This window comes from Pelobates fuscus, chromosome 8 (genome assembly GCF_036172605.1).
Source record: "Pelobates fuscus isolate aPelFus1 chromosome 8, aPelFus1.pri, whole genome shotgun sequence".
Classification (NCBI taxonomy): domain Eukaryota; kingdom Metazoa; phylum Chordata; class Amphibia; order Anura; family Pelobatidae; genus Pelobates; species Pelobates fuscus.
The window spans coordinates 124,028,670-124,051,309 of record NC_086324.1 but is presented as its reverse complement, the minus strand read 5'-3'; positions in this window follow the sequence as shown (position 1 = coordinate 124,051,309).

The following is a 22,640-nucleotide window of genomic DNA, read 5'->3' as shown; positions in this document are numbered from 1 at the left end:
AACTATGAAAGAATGGAATAACTCCCTCAACACATTATACAAAGCTTGCCACTGTTTGAATATACATGAAACTCACTATAAAATATTAAACAGAAGATATAGAACTCCTCAAAAAATAGCAAAAATGTTTCTCACAGTCTCCCCTAACTGTTGGAGATGTACTGAATCAACCGCAGATTTTAAACATATTTGGTGGGAATGTCCGATAATCAGACCCTTATGGGAGACGACAAACCAATATTTGTCAACTTTATTGGAACAGAAATTTAAACTGACTCCAAATATAGCCTTATTAAGGGGGGCGGGGCCGGTCCATCAAGCGGAGCGGCAGCACACCAAGCCAGCTCTGGCCATGCACTGATTAAAACCCGGATTAAACAGCCTTAAAAACCCGCCGGCAGGGGTGGAGCCTGACCGCGAAGGAAGATGGACGCTTAATCCCTGAGGTCCCTCTGCCCATAGCACTATCATCCGCTAACATCGGCGACTCCCCTTGTGTTTGAACCCTGAAAATGTACCCTACCGGTGCGACAAACCTTACCCAACACATTCTATTTTAATTTTATTTTTTTTTGTAAATTCTTTATTTTTGTAGTGCATAGGTTAGTTAACAAACTTACAGTGACATCCTGATATCAAAGAGTACAATGAGGTTGAAAGCAAGATCTTCATAAAATGTCAGAGATATACAGCACTTTTTTTTTTTTTAAACAGAAACTGCACAAGTCAAGGTCAGTGTACAAGAAATGAGTTAGTAGATACTCATGTTAAATCAACTGACAGCACAAGAAAGCAGATGAGTATGAAACCACCAAGAGTATTGTGCCTGGGCTAACATTAATTGCTGAGACAGATACATAAAAAAGTAATAAACTCAGATGCAAAGACAAACGAGCACTGTTTAAACAGGGAATTCCAGAGCGGCATCTTATTCAGCCTGTACCCTTAGAATACATGCAGAATCCAAGCAGATGTGAAGGGTGACTGAGGTCTCCCCGGACTCCATGTTTCGCCTCTGCCTTCCAGCATCCATGGTCACCGGCTCCGACCCCTTCAGCCAGGTAATGTGTGTGTTTTTATGGAGCGATGGATTTCACAAGTACTCAGACCACGTGCAGCCTGCTGGATTCGCTTGGGTCTCTGTCTTGGAGGGGGTTTCCGGGTGGCTACTCTGCGATCCGTCCGGGTCACTGGAGCTGACACTGCAAGTTGCCTCCGTCTCCTTAAGCTCTGCCAGAACCGCTCACACATCGCGTTGCATGCTCGTGAGAAGCTTTCTTCCCAGCTCTGCACATCATGCTTCACGGCTTTACCGCCAGTATACATTGTGGACAGGTCGTGTGTGAGCCCAGGATCGGCAGAGAGGTGAGCAGGCTGGACTTGATGGGGACCAGGATAACCCCCGCTGGACCAAAGGGATGAGTATGGGGCTCTGCTGCCCCAGAGGGCCCGGGCTGCTGCTTGGCAGGGTGAGTTACAGCGTTAGTCAAGGATTTGGGAGTTGGGGCTGTGTGTTTCGGTACGCCACGTGAGCGCTGGTAGTGCGGTCAGCCGCCATCTTGTTGGTTGGGCGCTTAGGTCTGTTGGCTGCGCAGCCCTGCATCGAGGCCTGCTCGGTATCAGCTTCTTCCAGTGGGGGCCGGGATAACCCCCGCCGGCCCATAGGGGGGGGAAACGGGGCCTGTGAGGGGCATCACACAGTCGCTGGGTGGTTGTCCGGCGTACGAGCAGGGCAGCGGCCGTCTGCCCCGCTCCTCTCCCATGTAGGCCGCATTCTCCAAAGTCTTGTACCACCCGTAGGGCCCCCAAAACTCCCGATCTCGGAGTCCGCAGTGTCACCAACAGCTTCTTGTACCCATGGGTGTCTTTTGCAGCTTAATTAGTTGTAGTGAGATTATATGATTTGCTGATAAAGCCAAGCTCAGCAGGAGCCTATGCAGCATGCGACCGGTCAGCATGGCTGCCAGGCCCCGCCCCCTACCCAACACATTCTATTATGGGTGGAGGGAAAAAGAAAAAGGAACTTACCCCATCTGTAGCGACGATGTTCCGCACGCCAAACGCCTCGCAGCGGCCTAACGGCTCTCAGCACCGAGATGAGGAGGAATCAGAACCGGAGGATTATGCATACAGCTCAGACCCCACCGCGCCACTCACTATAGGCGTCCTGAGGGGAATGCTACACGAGGCCACGGCCGACATTAAAATGCATGTGGCTGCCGAGATCAACAAACAACTGGTAGACCTCAGAGCGGACGTTACCACACTTGCCAATAGAGCCGACCTTGCAGAAACCCACATCTCCAAACTTAAAACCACCTCTACTGAGCAGGCCCAGGATATAGCCTATTTTCACGGCCGCATTGCAGCCCTGGAGGACAGCCTTGAGGACCTTAACAACCGCTCAAGGAGAAACAACATACGGATCCGGGGCCTACCTGAGTCAGTCACTCCAGACCAACTAATTCCCACTCTAAAAGGTATCTTCAGAACACTAGCCCCGGACCTCACAGCGAGGGATATGGAAATGGATAGGGCCCACCGGGCCTTGCGACCCCCCAGCCTGAACCCAGCTACCCCAAGAGACATAATTACAAGATTACACCATTTCCCAGCCAAAGAGAAACTGCTCCAAGCAGCCAGGTACAAACCACCTAAATATCAAGAACATCGCCTTCTTCCAGGACCTCGCTCCATCGACATTGAAGAAAAGAAGGGACCTAAAACCCCTCACCCTAGCCCTCCAACAAAAGGGAATGAAATATACATGGGGACACCCCTTTAAATTAATGGTGAGAAAGGACGATCAAACCCACACTCTCCTCTCCCCAATATGCTCCTCCAAGCCGGAACTGGTTTGATCACAGACACACGGACGAGCCAAGGACACAACACCCACCAAAGAAGCAGAAAACACCGACTCCGGCACAACAACAGCTGGAGGAATCGGAGCTGGCAGCATCCCTGAACTAACCACCCCACCGTACCAAGACAGATCTACCCGGGCCGTGCAGGGATCGACTGACACAAGGTATACCACCCTTTCCTGAAACACCTGTCTTTTCATTGGCCCTACCACCACACCACCCGGATGACCCACAGTTGACGCAAACTCTCAGTAACAACCTGCAATCCGATCCCGAATACCCCCCCCGAAAGCAAGACTCAACCACCAGCCAAATCAACCATCACAGCACCCACACAGGCTCCAGGGGGGCCACACTTACCAACAATACCCCTAAAACCAACGGAGTGGAATTTACGTGAGCAACATGGACCCTTGCCTCCAAAGTTTCCTCCCTCCGCCCCAATACCCCACACAGGCAGGAACCTCAAACAGACTGGCCTAATCTATAGAAAACCGCAGCAACCAGCCTGTCTCAGATCCCTTAACACTTACCAACCAAGATGATAATGGACCTCATCCACCACCACCACACCCGATGGTACCCACACTCCGGCGGACCTCAGCCTACTACACTCACAACAGCAAAGGATGCAGGCCTGCACAAAGGAATACCAATAAGAACTTACGCACCCTGCCTCCTGAAATTCCACCGCCACAGCCAGCTGTCAACAGAAGAACGTCAACCGCCAATGTGAACTGTTGCAAGTACACTGTTACACAGACTTTGGGGGGAACACATGACAGCCACACACCCGAACTTGCCAACACAAGACACCTACCTGAGACAGGGGCACACCTCAAACCACTCATTGCCCTTAGGACACAGTGAGACTACGGGCGGACCACCCATTACAGGCACAGGAGACACATTTGCCTGCACAAGGGGACAATCCCACCGACCCCAAACATACATATCACTAACACACGAAAACCATGGTCACGCGCACGAACAGAACAAACACATCCCCCCCCACTCAGAGAAACCCATGACCCACCCCACATAGACCATCGAACCGATATCAACCACTCCCCATAGAGGGCGACCGAAACTAACCATCAGACACCCGCAAACTAGCACCCTGAGACGGTTAAAGGTTCACTACACCCTACAATCATACCTGACCTCAGGGACGTGGACCTGCAGACCCACATAACACACACATGATACAGGCAGAACTGTAAAGTGAACTGACAATGCTTTTTATAGTTAAAGGTTTAATATTGTTCTTTATGTTTTCTTCTCTCACAATGTTGAATATATATGTCTCTTACTGTTATAATTTGTATAGATGTCTACCATGACAAACGATGATACAAGACTCGCTAACTTCCGCATGATCCAACTTCTCTGGATATCATTGCAGATACTTCTTGACCCCATCAACCCCAAGCACGACCCTCCAACCCAAACCAACCGGCCACAGACCCGATGTAACCACAACAAACACAAGGGAACCACTCACGGCAACTTGGCAGACTCACATCTCACAAAAACCGTGAGTAATACACTACACGCTGTGCTAGAGGGGAGAGGTAACGGGAACGTGAAAACCTTCCTCCTCTCTCCCGGACACACACACACATAGTCAGACCCCTAAGGGGCACACTACCCATACAACCCCATTCCACAGGCACCAACGACCCCTCCAACTTGCCTGGCAACTGAACTGTAAGACCAGGAATCACCCACACCATAACCCCCCCACCCCCTTCACCCCAACCCCATACCACCCACCCATACGACCAGCCTACGACCCACCCAACCCTCTCTGGATAAAGAGAACCAGACCCGCAGGCCCTCCACCAAAAACCCCGCAAACGACCCACTACAAACAATGCCTAGGACAATCTCTTGTATATCACTTAACTGCAAAGGCCTAAATAATCCAGCCAAACGGCATCAACTGATGCGCTGGGTGACCCGCACAAGGGCAGACATAATCCTACTCCAGGAGACACACTACGAAGAAAACAGACATTTCCCCCTTAAAAACAAACATTACACAACATGCCACCTAGCAAACTCCCAAATTAGCAAACACAATGGGGTGGCTATACTCCTGCACAAATCTTGACCCTCAAGGCCCACCTAAAGCTATTTACCTCACACCACATAATACTAGGGGGAGACTACAACATCATGTCCCCCCTTATAGATCGCAAACGGACCACATCCACCAACACCAAAAATATCAAACACCCCACTAAACTTGACAAATCACTGATGGATCTCGCACTCCACACCGGTCTCCTAGACGTCTGGAGACTACAACACACCGACACACCAGACTTCACCTTTTACTCACACCCACATTCTTCATACTCCAGGATTGACATGTTCCTAATCTCCCTACTTCCCCTGGCTACAAAAACCTCCATAGGTACCATAACACGGTCAGACCATGCGGACATAACACTATAACTTCAGATCCCTCTCTCAACTCGGACATGGACATGGCACTTAAACCCTACCCTACTCCATAACCCAGATATTAGAAAGACCATACGTACCGAACTAGGGAACTACTTCAAGGATAACAAAGATTCGGTACCCTCAATGGGCATGTTATGGGCAGCACACAAGACGGTAATCAGAGGGAAATTAATAGAACAGGCCACCAGACAGAAAAAACTAAAAGTGGCGGAACTACAACATCACCTACTCCAGCTACGGACCCTCACAGACCAACACAAAACAAACTCAACACCAGACATTCTCCAACAAATCAAATCCCATCAACAAGCCATCAAATCATTCATGACCAAAAACTCCCAAAAAGCACTCCTATGGACCAAACAACTCTTCTACGACAAATCCAACAAAGCAGACTCCCTCCTTGCACGCAAACTACGCCACAGAACCCAAACAAAACGGATAGACAAAATAAACTCACCTAAAGGTACGACATACGACACCCCTGACTACATAGCCTCTATCTTCGCCAAATACTTCACAAAATTCTACGACCATAAACCGGAAGCCCATCACCATCAATGCCAAACAACCTCCCAACAAGCCATAGACTCATACCTGCACGAAATCCCCCTCCCCACACTGACCGACGAAGTAAAAGAGCAACTCGCAGCCCCTATCACGACGGAGGAAATAACATACACATTAAAAACAATCATGCCGCACAAAAGCCCAGGTCCGGACGGATTCACGGGCTTATATTATAAAACATTCCCCGACATTCTTACCCCACACCTAGCAACACTATTCAATTCACTTCTACAGGGCGACGCCTTGCCAAACGACATGCTGAGATCGAACATATGCCTCATCCCAAAACCAAATAAGACACACCTCGACCCAGGACATTACAGGCCCATATCCCTATTAAACGTAGACACCAAAATATTTACTAAACTCCTGGCAAACCATGTACAACCCTTCCTTCCGAAACTGATTCAACCAGACCAAGTGGGATTTATCCCCTCCAGACAGGCAAGCGACAATACTAGACGTACCCTGGATCTCATGTGGGTAGCCCAACTTCGACAGATCCCGACCCTTCTCCTCTCCATGGACGCAGAGAAGGCATTTGATCGCCTTCTCTGGCCCTACCTATTCACCACCCTTAAGAGATTCGGGTTCCCAGCACCCTTCACTACAGCCCTAACTACCCTCTACCACAGACCGACAGCCACACTCCTGATACCCAATACGACACCAACGACAATTACAATCCGCAACGGAACGAGACAGGGATGCCCACTGTCACCTCTCCTTTTCGCCCTATCCTTAGAACCCCTTCTGCAAAAAATACGGAATTCCCCATCAATACGAGGTCTCAAAATAAACAGAGACGAATACAAAATAGCAGCCTATGCGGATGACATATTACTGACAATTACGGAACCCACACAATCCCTCCCACCCCTGATTACACTATTAGATGAATACGCGACACTATCGGGATATAAACTAAACCTTGATAAAACCGAAGCCCTGCCACTAGAAATCAATGAACTAACCCTGAGGCAACTAGAAACCACACACCCATTCACCTTTAGGGACGATAATATCCGATACCTCGGTATACTACTCCCCATAAACCTCTCTACCCTATACAAAGTGAATTACACTCCCCTAATCCAACAAGCACACACAGACCTTCAACAATGGGACACCATGCCAATATCATGGCTGGGCAGGATAGCCTCCATAAAAATTAACCTGCTCCCTAGATTCCTATATCTTTTTCAAACCCTCAGCATCCAAATATCCCGAAAAGACTTCAAACTGCTTCAAACCAAAATTGACAATTTTGTTTGGTCCAACAAGAAACCAAGAATCAAACAATCTACAATGTATCAAAACACCAAAACTGGAGGTCTCAGACTCCCAAACTTTTACAATTATTATCAAGCCGCCCAATTAGCACAGATACAGCATCTACATGCCCCACTCGGCACGAAATTATGGGCTGACTTAGAACATGGTCAAATGGGTCTGGTATGCCTAATGCAACACCCAGGGATGAGGGAGTCTGACTTGAAGTGAAGGGCTCAAAAACTGGATATAGACAGAAATTTCACCTAAAACTGTCTAAAATGCGAAGTATTGTAATTAACACTGTAAGTCCCGTGTGATGGATCCAGGAGCTGGTTCACTTAAAAAAGGCTTTGTTAAAATTCAGGATAAAAACATGAAATTGTATATATGGTGTGTATACCTTTAAATCTGTCTCAAACGAGATAAAATTAGGTGCACGCCAAATACTATACTTTTAGCAAACAGGAAATTAAAATCACCTTCCAGTATAGGAAACTGTTTCCTGTGATATAATAAATCAGTGTAACACTGATACGTAATGACACAATAATATATGGTGTGTGTGTCTTTAAATTTATGATCTTTAAGTGGACAGAGTATATACCAAGTGGTGTATTTAGAAGTACGGAGATATATTATTTGGTGGAAATATAATGAAAATGACTGTATTTCATAGAAATGGTTAAAAATCAATAAAATCCAATGAATTCCAAATGAAGTTTAAAAATGGTTCAAAATTTATTAGAAAAAAGGCGCCTATATCAGGGCTTTCAAAGTGGTAGAATATAAAAATATAAAACTGCATAAAAATGAATAAATATAAGTCAGGGACGTTATGCAAGTTTGTTACCAGCACATCTGTGTAGGTTGTTCCGTTTTTGTAGTGAGGACCGGTTAGGATGGATGTGGATAGTTTGTTGCTCTTTCTGCCGGCTGTTTGTGAGGTTGGCGTGCGTCCCAGACCTCACTCTGGATGATGCACGCTGTTAGCCGGCGGGTCCCCAGATCTCGGAACACTCTACGTTTGATGGAAACGTCTCTGAGGAAGTGGGGCTGACACCCACGAAACGCGTTAGACCACAGACCACAAAGAAGTAAGCAGGGTACGGACGCAGACCAAGGATCCAGCTGCAGCATTTTTCCATCAAACGTAGAGTGTTCCGAGATCTGGGGACCCGCCGGCTAACAGCGTGCATCATCCAGAGTGAGGTCTGGGACGCACGCCAACCTCACAAACAGCCGGCAGAAAGAGCAACAAACTATCCACATCCATCCTAACCGGTCCTCACTACAAAAACGGAACAACCTACACAGATGTGCTGGTAACAAACTTGCATAACGTCCCTGACTTATATTTATTCATTTTTATGCAGTTTTATATTTTTATATTCTACCACTTTGAAAGCCCTGATATAGGCGCCTTTTTTCTAATAAATTTTGAACCATTTTTAAACTTCATTTGGAATTCATTGGATTTTATTGATTTTTAACCATTTCTATGAAATACAGTCATTTTCATTATATTTCCACCAAATAATATATCTCCGTACTTCTAAATACACCACTTGGTATATACTCTGTCCACTTAAAGATCATAAATTTAAAGACACACACACCATATATTATTGTGTCATTACGTATCAGTGTTACACTGATTTATTATATCACAGGAAACAGTTTCCTATACTGGAAGGTGATTTTAATTTCCTGTTTGCTAAAAGTATAGTATTTGGCGTGCACCTAATTTTATCTCGTTTGAGACAGATTTAAAGGTATACACACCATATATACAATTTCATGTTTTTATCCTGAATTTTAACAAAGCCTTTTTTAAGTGAACCAGCTCCTGGATCCATCACACGGGACTTACAGTGTTAATTACAATACTTGACTTAGAACATGACCTACTGGGCGGAGACCACCCCTCACTACTCCTCTGGCTTCCGAAACAACTGAGACCAAACACCCCCCAAACAGCCCCGACCCTACAAACATCTTTCCAAGTATGGGACAGAGTCATTCGCAAAACCCCTCACATCAACAAACCTTCCCCACTCACCCCAATCCTACGCAACAAACAATTCCCCCCTTGTATGACACCCCAAGACTTCGCACACTACGAAGACAACGGACTCTTCCGTTTTTTCAATTTCTTCAGAGCCAACCAACTACTCCAATTTCAAGACTTACCCAGACAAACCCCACTAACCACCCACGACCAATTCAGATATATACAAATCCGCGAATACAACTGCTAACTATAATAGAAAACAGAAAAGAGGGAGTCAGCCTGTTAGACAGAAGCTCTGAAACTGGAAAGGTGTAGGGATTCACCAAAAAACCTAGAAGAGAATATAGACAGATGGTGGCTACTATGCAAGATAGTAACCGTTTATCCAGGAGCTTACTACTTAGTATGAATGAAATAAAATAAATGATAATAAAAATAGAAAATTAGTCAAATTAAACTGAAGAATATAATAATCTAAAGTGCAGGTTACGTGACGTCCTTTAATATGCTTAGTATGGATTAACCCTTAATCGTCTAATTTACTTGTATGATTAGACCCAGTTATGTGGGACCCAAGTGAGTAGAGAAAGTATAAGAAAGAAAATGAGATAAAATGTAACCTTACTACTCAGTTACAGAAAAAAAATAGGAATAGGTATCTATTTAGAGGATACAATAACCAAATGGTTAGAATGTGTTCACAAAGTATCCACTATCTTCTATTCAAACAAATAGTCTTATAGAGTGAATAGGCTCGGTACAAAAAACTAGTAAGTATTAGGCAATATGAATATATATCGCTAAAAACAACTGTAGGTATCAATGTATTATTTATTAAAAATTATAATTAAAAATCAAATTCAAAAAATCAAATATTCAAAAAATGAAGTTAATAGCACATCCACAATATTAGTGCCAGTCAATTATGGGTAAAAGATGCAAGACCACCTTATTAAAAAGTATGGATGGATCCGGATGCTGTATGTGATCCTCTTGCCCAGATCCTAATCGCCGGTGAGGACGGCGTGCGTTCCACCTCGAGCCTCACTTCGGGGGAACAGCACTGCTCTCGCGGCGGTGTCAGTAATGCGCCTGGGATCCAGGATAGGTGAGTTCTTCTGCAGAGGTACCCTGGCTGGATAAAGCTCGTGTGGATGTTCCTTCTTGCTGTGTTAGCTGTCTAACGCGTTTCGTAGAGGATAGCTCTACTTCATCAGAGACGGATAAAACACCCTCTACATGGGGGTGTTTAAATACCTCACAGTTGCTGATTTAATAATTGGAAAATTGAAAAATTGAAGAATCAAGATACTTTTCTTACAATACTTGTTCAGTATAATATATAGACATCCAGAGACAGGATTATTCAATGTAAATTTATATAATAAAATAAAATAAATGATATAAAACATTCTTTCATTTGTTGTGTCTTATTTCTTATATATAATTGGCATGAATATAGTTGGCATTAAAAAGAAAAAACAGTATAAGAGGCATACATTTATAACATTCTTTCACTTCTTGTGTCATATTTCTTATACATAATAAAATTAACATGAGCATAAATGGATTTAAAAGAATCATTATAAAAGGCAAAAGTAATAAAAATAAATTCACTAAAGATGAATATAAATAAAAGTTTAAAAAACGGAATGCCACTTAAGATTAAAATGAAATACAAGAGAAGAAGGAAATCTTCCATAATTCCAAAGTTATCATATAAATTGAATTAAATGTATTACATGAATCAACTTATGTATAAATTAGGTTCGTTTTCAAATGATCTTATTTTTAGAAATGAATACATAAATATCTGTTTGGGTGTTTACACATAAATAGCTGCATAAAAAATCAAGAGAGATATATTGGATAAGTGTGATAATCTTATAAACAAAAGGGTGATTTTTGGTCAACTAAATGTACATTAGAAATCAAAGAACCTTTTCATTAAATATTTTCTGGTAATGTGGACAGAAAACTTATCATTCGTCTACATTATATACACACAATGTGAACATTTGGACGAGGTCTGATATCCTGGAACGAGACACAATTATTAATACAGATTATCATATATTATCATTATCAATATTATCATAGTTTTGTAATTAAGAAATGGGTTTAAAAATTAGTTGATTGGGAGACAGCATATAATGCACCAACTATTTAAAAATATAATAATATACCTTAAAAATAATCATAATATATATTAGAAGATTTATTAAAAAATTACATAAATTAGAAGATCTATATTAAAAAGATCTTAAAAGAATATCTATTAAGAAATGATATGAATAAATCTCTAAAAAACTCTGTTCTAAAAATATAAGTTAAAAGGTATGTATTAGAGGAGCTTGCTGTACATTAAAATTCTTCTTGAATCATATATATGTGTAGTGGAGACAGAAGATATTTAAGTTGTTTTAGTCCTAATCCAGGATATTATCATTAATAAAAAATTTGCGATCATGTATAAATAACTTCTGTGTATTTAAAATCAAAACATTCCAAGATTATATGTAAATAACTATATATGGAAGAAAAAACATATAGACTATATACAGTTATCAGAGGGGGAGAACTAGTACAAACATAGGAGGACAAGGTGTATACGGACAAAGTAGATACAAGGATATGGTATTTAAAATGTACTATTATCAAGTGTATATTGATAATGTTCATAGCCCTAAAAGGTCAAGGGGGACAAATTGTAGTATAGCTCAAAAATTCTAAAAAATTCTAAATTACAAGATATAAAGGAAAAATATATAAAAAAGGGGGTACTAAAAGGTGAATCTGAATATAGGAAAAAAGAATATTAATAGAGATCATGAGGAGAAGTGCTAATAAAAAGAGGTGGAGATAAATGGAGGAAAAGATCATAAAAAGGCATTGAGCTCAAAATCTACGTTGAGGCCATGGGGGACCAGAGTATTGAGGGTAAAGATCCTTTTCGCCTCAGTTTGATCTAGATTGGTATCTATACTTCCTCCTCTCCAATGAACATTGACTTTTTCAATGGATAAGAATACCAGTCCTGCTGGCTCAGCTCCATGTGTTTCTTTAAAATGTTTTGAGAGGTTGTGAGTCATCAGACCTTTCTTGATGTTGCAAAACAAAGAGAAGAGTCTGCGCTCAATAACAGTAAAAGCTGCAACCCTAATTAGGGAATCCCACAAAACCCTAAAAACAGACTGGAAATGAAACAACGGGGGGAAAGGGCTGCGCTAAAAAGTAAGATACAGTAAAATACAGGGTAAACCAGACCAAATGGTCACAATCCGATAATAATGGAAAACGTAAGTCTCTTGAACCAGGTGAAGAAATTATCTATGGAAAAATATATATATCTTTGAGGAGAGTCTTTGCAGATAAAAAGAGTATACAATGAAAAAATAGTAAAAATGGTAAAAATGAATAAAAAAATGATGAATAAAAAATAGTCTCACTGATATAGCTTGGTGGGATATCTGTACAGTCCTCAGGAGTTGATCCGTCCGGGTAGTAGGATGATCCGTATATGTGGAGACAAAATAGGAGACACGACAAACTGCCAATAGTGAAGAATTGCGGCTCCAAGGGTAAAATGAGAAAATAATATGATAATACACTCACATTTATAGGAGCTTTGGACCAGCTCTGGACTTATAGGCGTTGCAGCGGTATGATCCCCGCTACCAGGATATACTGGAGAAGACGTCTGGCGATCCAACCTTGGTACTCCGGAATGTATAGAAAACAACAATAGTGCTCTCAGTAGGTAGGGTATGTAAAGTAACAGTAAATAAAATATACTTACAAATATAGAGCAGGAAATACTGCTCTATTAATAGGGCGCTGGTGGAATAATCCCCACCTAGGATTTCTTTGGATCAGGATCCGAGTATGAGATGTAAAAATAGTAGTGGTTGTAGAATAGAATAATATAATAATAATAAATAATAATATATATATAAATATAAAAATAAATATAAAAAAAAATATATATATATATATATATATAAAAAGGAGAAATAAAATTATAAAACTGCCAGGAATAATAAAATAGTATATTAAATAAAGTAGGAGTTGGTCCTATAAAGAAGGTAACCAAAATCACTTTTAATATTTAAAATACACAATTTAAAACCATTAACGCGTTTCACCTAAACAGGCTTTTTCAAAATGGTAATATAGCATTAAACCTGGCAAGATACAGTATATATAAGACAATGTAAATTGTTAAAATTTGCGCCAAAAAATGATTGGCCAATCAGAAAAACACTTAGATTAAAACACTGTTAAACCCTAAATAAGTAAAAAACGAATGTGCATATAAATGGTCATAAGTAGTATATACATAAAGGAACACAGAAATATAAAAAACGAAGCTTATAACATAAAATTAAGATTATTGGGCTTGTGTCACATGACCGGACTTGGGGTGTATGGGAAATGTAGTACCAGAGCGCTGTGCGCGTGAGGTATGCGCCCCTCCCCGTAAAACTTTTCCCCGCCGGCACTACTGTGGAGCTAAGCCTCATGGGGCTTGTAGTAGTGCCGGTCAGATGTGCGCACGCACGGGGGGGCGGAGACCGGGAGGCAGCTCGCTGAGTGAATTAACAACGAGCTGCTTCCTCAAGGGCACAGTACGGGTGCCTATAAGAATCAAAATACTAGACGGCGAGAATAGCCGTCAAAGAGGAAATTAATTAAGGGAAGGGGAGAGGGAGTAGGAAATGTTGGCATTAAATAAAATAAAAATGAAAATGAATACCATAGTTGAAAACTATGGGTAAAACTAGTGACAATAAAAGAATAGAAGGATCCTTCTATTCTTTTATTGTCACTAGTTTTACCCATAGTTTTCAACTATGGTATTCATTTTCATTTTTATTTTATTTAATGCCAACATTTCCTACTCCCTCTCCCCTTCCCTTAATTAATTTCCTCTTTGACGGCTATTCTCGCCGTCTAGTATTTTGATTCTTATAGGCACCCGTACTGTGCCCTTGAGGAAGCAGCTCGTTGTTAATTCACTCAGCGAGCTGCCTCCCGGTCTCCGCCCCCCCGTGCGTGCGCACATCTGACCGGCACTACTACAAGCCCCATGAGGCTTAGCTCCACAGTAGTGCCGGCGGGGAAAAGTTTTACGGGGAGGGGCGCATACCTCACGCGCATAGCGCTCTGGTACTACATTTCCCATACACCCCAAGTCCGGTCATGTGACACAAGCCCAATAATCTTAATTTTATGTTATAAGCTTCGTTTTTTATATTTCTGTGTTCCTTTATGTATATACTACTTATGACCATTTATATGCACATTCGTTTTTAACTTATTTAGGGTTTAACAGTGTTTTAATCTAAGTGTTTTTCTGATTGGCCAATAATTTTTTGGCGCAAATTTTAACAATTTACATTGTCTTATATATACTGTATCTTGCCAGGTTTAATGCTATATTACCATTTTGAAAAAGCCTGTTTAGGTGAAACGCGTTAATGGTTTTAAATTGTGTATTTTAAATATTAAAAGTGATTTTGGTTACCTTCTTTATAGGACCAACTCCTACTTTATTTAATATACTATTTTATTATTCCTGGCAGTTTTATAATTTTATTTCTCCTTTTTATATATATATATATATATTTTTTTTTATATTTATTTTTATATTTATATATATATTATTATTTATTATTATTATATTATTCTATTCTACAACCACTACTATTTTTACATCTCATACTCGGATCCTGATCCAAAGAAATCCTAGGTGGGGATTATTCCACCAGCACCCTATTAATAGAGCAGTATTTCCTGCTCTATATTTGTAAGTATATTTTATTTACTGTTACTTTACATACCCTACCTACTGAGAGCACTATTGTTGTTTTCTATACATTCCGGAGTACCAAGGTTGGATCGCCAGACGTCTTCTCCAGTATATCCTGGTAGCGGGGATCATACCGCTGCAACGCCTATAAGTCCAGAGCTGGTCCAAAGCTCCTATAAATATGAGTGTATTATCATATTATTTTCTCATTTTACCCTTGGAGCCGCAATTCTTCACTATTGGCAGTTTGTCGTGTCTCCTATTTTGTCTCCACATATACGGATCATCCTACTACCCGGACGGATCAACTCCTGAGGACTGTACAGATATCCCACCAAGCTATATCAGTGAGACTATTTTTTATTCATCATTTTTTTATTCATTTTTACCATTTTTACTATTTTTTCATTGTATACTCTTTTTATCTGCAAAGACTCTCCTCAAAGATATATATATTTTTCCATAGATAATTTCTTCACCTGGTTCAAGAGACTTACGTTTTCCATTATTATCGGATTGTGACCATTTGGTCTGGTTTACCCTGTATTTTACTGTATCTTACTTTTTAGCGCAGCCCTTTCCCCCCGTTGTTTCCTTTCTTGATGTTGCGTATGTGCTCCGCTATTCTGACTTTCAGGGGTCTCTTAGTGCGTCCTATGTATTGTTTTTTGCATGGACACATGATAAGGTATATAACACCTGAAGTGTTACAATTCATCTCAGTTTTTATCTGGTATTCTTTTTTATCATTTAGTGATGTAAATTTGTTTCTTCTAGTTTCCATCGTAGGGTTATTTTTGCACCCAGCACATTTTTGGCACCTCACGAAACCTTTCATATCTGTGTTCTTTCTTCTTATGATCTCAGACCTAGTCGTGGGGGCTAGCAGCAGTTAAGATTAGTAGCTCTTGTGAATATAATCTGTGGTTTTGCTTCAATAAATTGTGTCAGACTTGGGTCACTTCTTAATATTCCCCAATGTTTCTTCAGAATTTTTTGGATGATTTGTGATTGATTACTATATTTGGTAATAAATGCCGGAGTGTTGTTGGATGATTGTATTGATCTAGTTTTCTTCTGTAAAGTATCTTCACGTGGTATAGTCAATGTTTTTTCTAAGGCCTCCCCCAGTAGTGTCGAAAGAAATAACACACAAAATATACACGACCCACAAACACACAGAAAGGACACAAGGTAACTATCCCGTCCCTCCCTTACAGGGCCTGCACCCCCACACTACCAGACAACACCATTAAATCTGGCTACTCGCCAAACTACAAACACCCACAATTGCTGCACCATATACTAAACACTACTCATCTTCGTACCCCACCCCAACCGTGAGACCAACAAGAAGATCATAAACCGATAAGAATAAGTAAGATATCAACCAGCTAATGATACATGTACGTCTTAACGATATACAATAACTATACTGTTTGAACACATTGATGAATCCTTGTATGTACAGCGTGATTCCACTTACGAACTTTAATCTCCTATTTTTCTCTTCTGTACCCCCTCCCCATAATAACAAAATCTTCAAAATAAAGAATTCATAAAAAAAAACCAAAAAAAAAAAAACGCCGGCAATCAGGAACAAGTCGGGAGCCGAAGGGGGACACACCCAGGAGCAGTGTGATGGGACTTTTGACCCGCTGACAGCGAGCAAAGAGCATGGTAGCTCCACGTGGCCCTCGAATAAGTAAGCATAAGAGGCCCACAACATGTGACACAAGAGGGAGAAGGGGTCCCGGCCCTGCTCCCCCCCCGGCCGGTGGGGGTGATCCAGACTAAAGAGTCCAGACTTCGGAAGCTGGGGGAGGAGCCCTGGTACACCTGGGACCAAGATGGCTGACTGACGACCCACACCCGCACGATGATCTCTGCTTACCAGTGGCAGGAACTTATGCTGGGATGCCTTGGCCCCCAGAATGGCGGATCCCTCGGCTGGACGTCCCCGGGCGGCAGACTGGTCGACACGGAGACGGCCCAGACATCCAAATTTGGTGGTGGTCCTGGAGAAGATGCCCCCGATCTTGCGAGCCCTGTGGAGCTGAGAAGCGCTGGCCCCCCGGGCCCGAGCCGGCACCAAGCATGAGACCGGGAGCGGGTGAGGCATGAGACATACCTCCGGGGAGGCTCCGCTGGGACTGGAGGGGTGCAGGAGACGGGCGCCACGCGGACCTACCGGGGGACGGAGACCGCTGGACTGCCAGTGTCTCTGAGGGCCCACAGCGCAGTGGGGCTCTACGCAGACACGGAAGCCTGCCTTGGGGGGGGGGGGGGACCCGCCAGGCTAACCATAATTTCAACACGCACGCCTCTGCGTAGGCGACTAAATGCATTAATTATTAATACTTGAAACCCGCGTTTATATTGTGATCCAATAAAAATATATATATATTTTTTTAATTCTTTATTTTTGCTGTACAGAAATAACATGAGCGTGCTAATAATGCCACAACAGCATAATCAGACAGTTTGAACACACAGACTTGTTAACAGTCAAGCAGCATTTAGATGGAACGCACAGATTTTTTAGTAATAAAACATGCTAGGTACAAGCTGGCTAAGTACGTTTGTCATTATGAGTTACTTGTCGCTAGGTAACAGTAGCTTAGGGTTAAGAGTTGTAGTGAATGTCATCGCTTTAGTAGTTAAACAGTGGTTCGATTAGCTAGGTGATTAACTAAAAATATCAACGAACAAAGTAGGCAATAGAGGCGTATTAAACATAGTACTCGGTTAACATGCAGGCATGGGAGACATATTAGATACAGATTTGGAATGCACCTAAAGGTAAACTGCTCAGTTGAGGCATTAGTAGGTATCGAATCAGTGGGGGGTGAACAGTGAAAAATTAACAAGATTATTGCAAGTGTACACAATTGCAGTAGATATATGTATTAAGTAGGGACTGACTCGATATCTCTGTGCTAGGTAAATTAACCAGTATAGACTATGCTAAACAATAAACATGTTAAGGTTTGTAAGATTTTCCCTGTGGTCTGGGGTCTTGGGTGGCATGCCGTCCTTTAAGCTGAGTAGTCCCAGTTGCGTGGCATGATTGGTGCAAAGTCCTTTCATCCTATGCCTTCCTTCAGGAGGCGGCGGTCGCCCCGTTGTGGGTCTTTCAGAGTTCTCTCCTCTGTGGGCCGCGAAGGGGCTTTCCACCCGCTTCGCGCACCGGCTTCCAGCCTCCCTGCCTCCCGGTTAATGTCGCGGTTGGCATTGTGAGCCGGTAAGGATGTAGTGGCGCCCTGTTTGAGGAGGGTAATTGGGGCCGCCGAGGTGTGGGCAGGTGGGACGTGTTGGCGGGACCTTCCCTGTAGCATTGGGGCGCAAGAGCTGGTGCCCAAGATACCTGTTGCTGTTTCTCCTCGTGCCGGTCCCCGGCGAAGAGGCTCTCTGGAGGTACGAAGGGGATATCCGCCCAGACGGCGCCTAAGTGCCGGACAAATCCAGGCCGTCTCCGCTTTGATTGCCATCTGATAGGATCGCCTTTGGGTATGAAGCATTGTCCAGAGTTTGGAGCAGATCCGCTCATAAAACTCCAGTGTTTGCCTAGGAGGTTTGATTACTGTGCGGCTTGTGGTTTGCCGTGTTCGTGTCGCCATTTTGTTCGGGCCTGAACAGTCCCATGTTGCCTTGGGTGCTGGTGTTGCAGGCTTACTGTGCGGGTTTGTCGTTTGTGACCTGGGCAACCAGGCTTGGGTCGGGATAACCCCCACCGATCCGGGGGGGGGGGAGCATCATGCCACTGGTGCTGCTATCGAGAGGATGGGGAGATCGGCCGCCTCTCCCCTGTTCCCGCGCTTGTAGGCCGCGTTCATGCAGCCGTGGATTTCTCGCACCGATCCCCACAAGACGGGTATCCTCGTGTTCAGTGGGGCACACTGAGCTCAGGCAGGGTGATCTTGTGTGGGTGAGAGCTGATTTTGCCTCATTTTTTGCCGTTTTCCGATTGTAACTGCAGGAGCTCTGCAGTTATGCGTGTGATCAGGATGCTGGTCAGGCTCCGCCCCCCAATAAAAATATTTAAAACAAATATGGCCTTATTGCTTTTGGATATGGGGCTGATTAATAGAGAATTCAGACCAATTATTTTTCATATCCTAATGGCTGTTAAAACATCAATAGCCAGAAATTGGAAGTCTCCTAGGGTGGAGTCTCTTTTTTTTATGTCCCTTTCTCTTGCAATATATTCACTTTTAGTCTAGCAATCCCTACCCAAAACAGGAGTTTGCCGGGATACCCCTCGCCTCGGACCGCTTATTTGATCTATTGGAAAAGATACAAAGAATTAGGTGTGTCCAGCTTTTGGTTCTGGATGTTAGCCCTCAGATGTTAGGTGTGAGCCCATCCCCAGAGAGTGTCTTTCTTTCCTTTGTCCTTAATTTTTAAAGAAGTTCTCTATACGTCACTAGTTGATAGTGACCAATAGAGTAAGGTGGGCGTGTCTTTCCTGCAGACTATAATGTAGATTTTGGTCAGTAGATGGCGCAATTACATGACAGAAAATTGTCAGGGGGTATGTTTACCTTTTTGTATAATGGGTTAACTGAAATTTCTTTTATCTTTGGACATACTGTTTTTATATAATCTGATTAATTTTGTGATTTATTTTATGAACTGTAAGGAATAATTGTACTTTGATAAAGAGGCATTCAGAGATAAGCAGCATAGTGGGATAGTTTGCAGAGGGGTCCACACATAGCCGCTATATAAACTGGACGGAAGTGGGAGGACTCATCACACTTTTAAGAAAGCCCCAGGAGGTGGGGCAAAATGCATCATGTGCCGAACCTTGAAGTGCAGAGGGGGAGTGTGCTGGATTAAGCTGCTGAGACCAACAGGAGTAAAGGACTGAGAAATGCTCAATATCAATCAAAACAGTGCACAATTATCTTATATTATATACATAATGCAAATAATTACCAATTAAGGTCAAAAGAATTACTAAGAAAAATTCGAGAAAACTTAGAATCTATAGAAGAGTGGGGCAATATGTATTGTGAACTCTTAAGTGGAAGGTAAATTCTTTATCTGTTAGTTGTGATCGCCGTATTGAACAAACATAGCAAATAAACATAGAAGAGGGCATGCTCTAAAAATGTCTGTAACAAAGGCCTACCATAGATTGGTAGTCAATTCCACCTACCCAACAAGATGCCATGTCAAGGTAAAACTTAGGTCCCTCAAAATCCAGTGAATAGGTAGACCCTGCTTGCAAAAGAAACAAGAAAAAACATGCAAATAAATATTGCTCCCCAATATTGACTATCTCCAAGTAGAGATATAGAGGAGGGCATGAAAGGGTCTGAGACCTGTGAAAATAACCAGTTATGTAGCAAACAGAGGATTACACCAAGATCTCATTCAAGAATATTCTTCCAGCAAGAATATCCTCCAACCATTATGATTGGTAATATAAGTAGTGTTAAGGCTTATAAGGTAATAAAACCTGCCCCTAGATCAGAAATAGTAGGGCCTCTGTGGAGCCATAGATCCAAAGGACTGTGGTCTGCCTTGTTGGGCAAGCAGAGTCTACAAAATAAAACAGTACAGTACTAAACAAACGATATACATGGATAAACTTACCCAGGAAAAAATACCCAGGAAATCACTACACACCCAACCATAGGGAACTGCAATGTCCAAACCAGTGAGCCCTGAATTCCATATTATTGCATTGCTAAAATCAATATTTAAAGGGACTCTCCAGGGAGGCAATTTTACTCACCTCGTTCCAGCGCCGGGAGCCTCGTGAAGCCGCGCCCCCTATTTCGTCAAAATGACGAAATAGGCGGGCGCGAGCAGGGAGCAATCAGACGCTTCCATTTGGAAGTGTCATTGCTCCCTTGTGCGCATGCGCGGCTTCGCCGCACATGCGCACATACTTCAGAGGGCGGCATTCATGCCGCCCTCTGAAGTGCTGAGCGCACTACCGCGCATGACCGCGGTGTGCGCGGCCGCGAGCTGAGTGACAGCTCAGCTCGCGGTCTTTGCCCGCCCCCCTCCTCCGCTGACAGGCTGGAGAGAGAAGGCGCGCACACAGTGCCTTCTCTCTCCTGAACATGTCAGACGTATTTCAATACGTCTGACGTGTACAGGGCCTTTTTAGGGCCCTGCGTGATAGGAAGTCCCTCTAGTGGCCGTCTGAGTGACGGCCACTGGAGGTATTCCTATCAATCAGTGTTTACATTAGATTGCCTGCAGGGAGCTATAGATAATACCTGAACAACTACATTAAGCTGTAGTTGTTCAGGTGACTATAGTGTCCCTTTAATATTTAAAGCAGACTATATTGGAAAAAAAAATAATTAAATAATAGTACAATGCAAAGCAAGATACCAAGAAAGTATACAAACAGAATACAGGCCACAAGTCTGTGTAATTACCAAGGGGCAGTGTGTGGATCCAAGTATTCCAGCTCCTCCTGGGTGTAAATACCCTCATATAAATGTTCTATCTACATCTCTGTTCTTCAGGCCTCACAGTCATACCCAGTGAAGAACTGCATTTAACATCCTGCTGAAAATTCTACAACTCTCATGTACTGACTGAAGTTTGGAAGATACTCCACCTCATTTATTCTTGGATTACTACCATATTCTCACCTGTTACTATAGATTTGTTATCATTAATACCTGTAGTTTGCCACTGTAATTGTATGTGCATGCAGTTTGTTTTGAATATTTTTATTGTATTCGCAATATAGATACATGTATCGAACTGATTTGGAAAATAACAAAGATAGAGATTGCCCACGCAGGGGCTTAGGCATCGGTTTAAAACAGTGTAAACATTCGGTTGCCTGCGCAGAGGACTGGTTAACGTTGTGCATGCAGTTTGTATTATTGCCATGTAATGTTTCTGACCAATATTTCATGTACAAAATTATTTATATTTTGGGTAATAGAATTTGGTTGCTAAACTTTTCAATTGTATACAACACATGGCTGCCCCCTCCACCTCTCCCTCTCTCCTATGCTCCTCCTGGCTGTAAATAGCTTCATATAACTGTTCTATCTCCATCTCTGTTCACTCAGTGAAGCTCTGCATATTTTCCTCACCACCCAGGCTCCCCCTAAATTTATAGCATGCTCCTCCAGCTGTTTGAGATTCTCACTCAATTAACTCTTCATTCCCTTTATATTTTACCAATAGCCAGTGGTGTATTTTGGATTTGTGCTGCCCTAGGCATGACTAAATTCGGGCACCCCAAAATCTAAATTTGACCCCCCCCAATTCGTGTCAAGGCCACTTTTTTGACTGCCCTCATTGATACATGCACTGATATACACTCATTGACAGATACAGTCCTTGGCACACACATACAGTCATAAGCACACACTGTTTAACCAAAACACACTTTCACTGACAGACACACACTGACACACCCACTCACTGACAGGCACACACTCTCAGATACACATAAAATGACATACACACACTTCTAGGCACACCCATTCTCACTCACAGACACACACTGACAGCTACACTCGCTCCCCAGCCCCAGAACACGAGGCAAACAAGGCATTTGTCTGGGAGCTTGGGTGGCATTTTTTGGCGCCCCCCTGAAAGTGCCGCCCTAGGCAAATGCCTTGTTTGCCTTGTGGTAAAT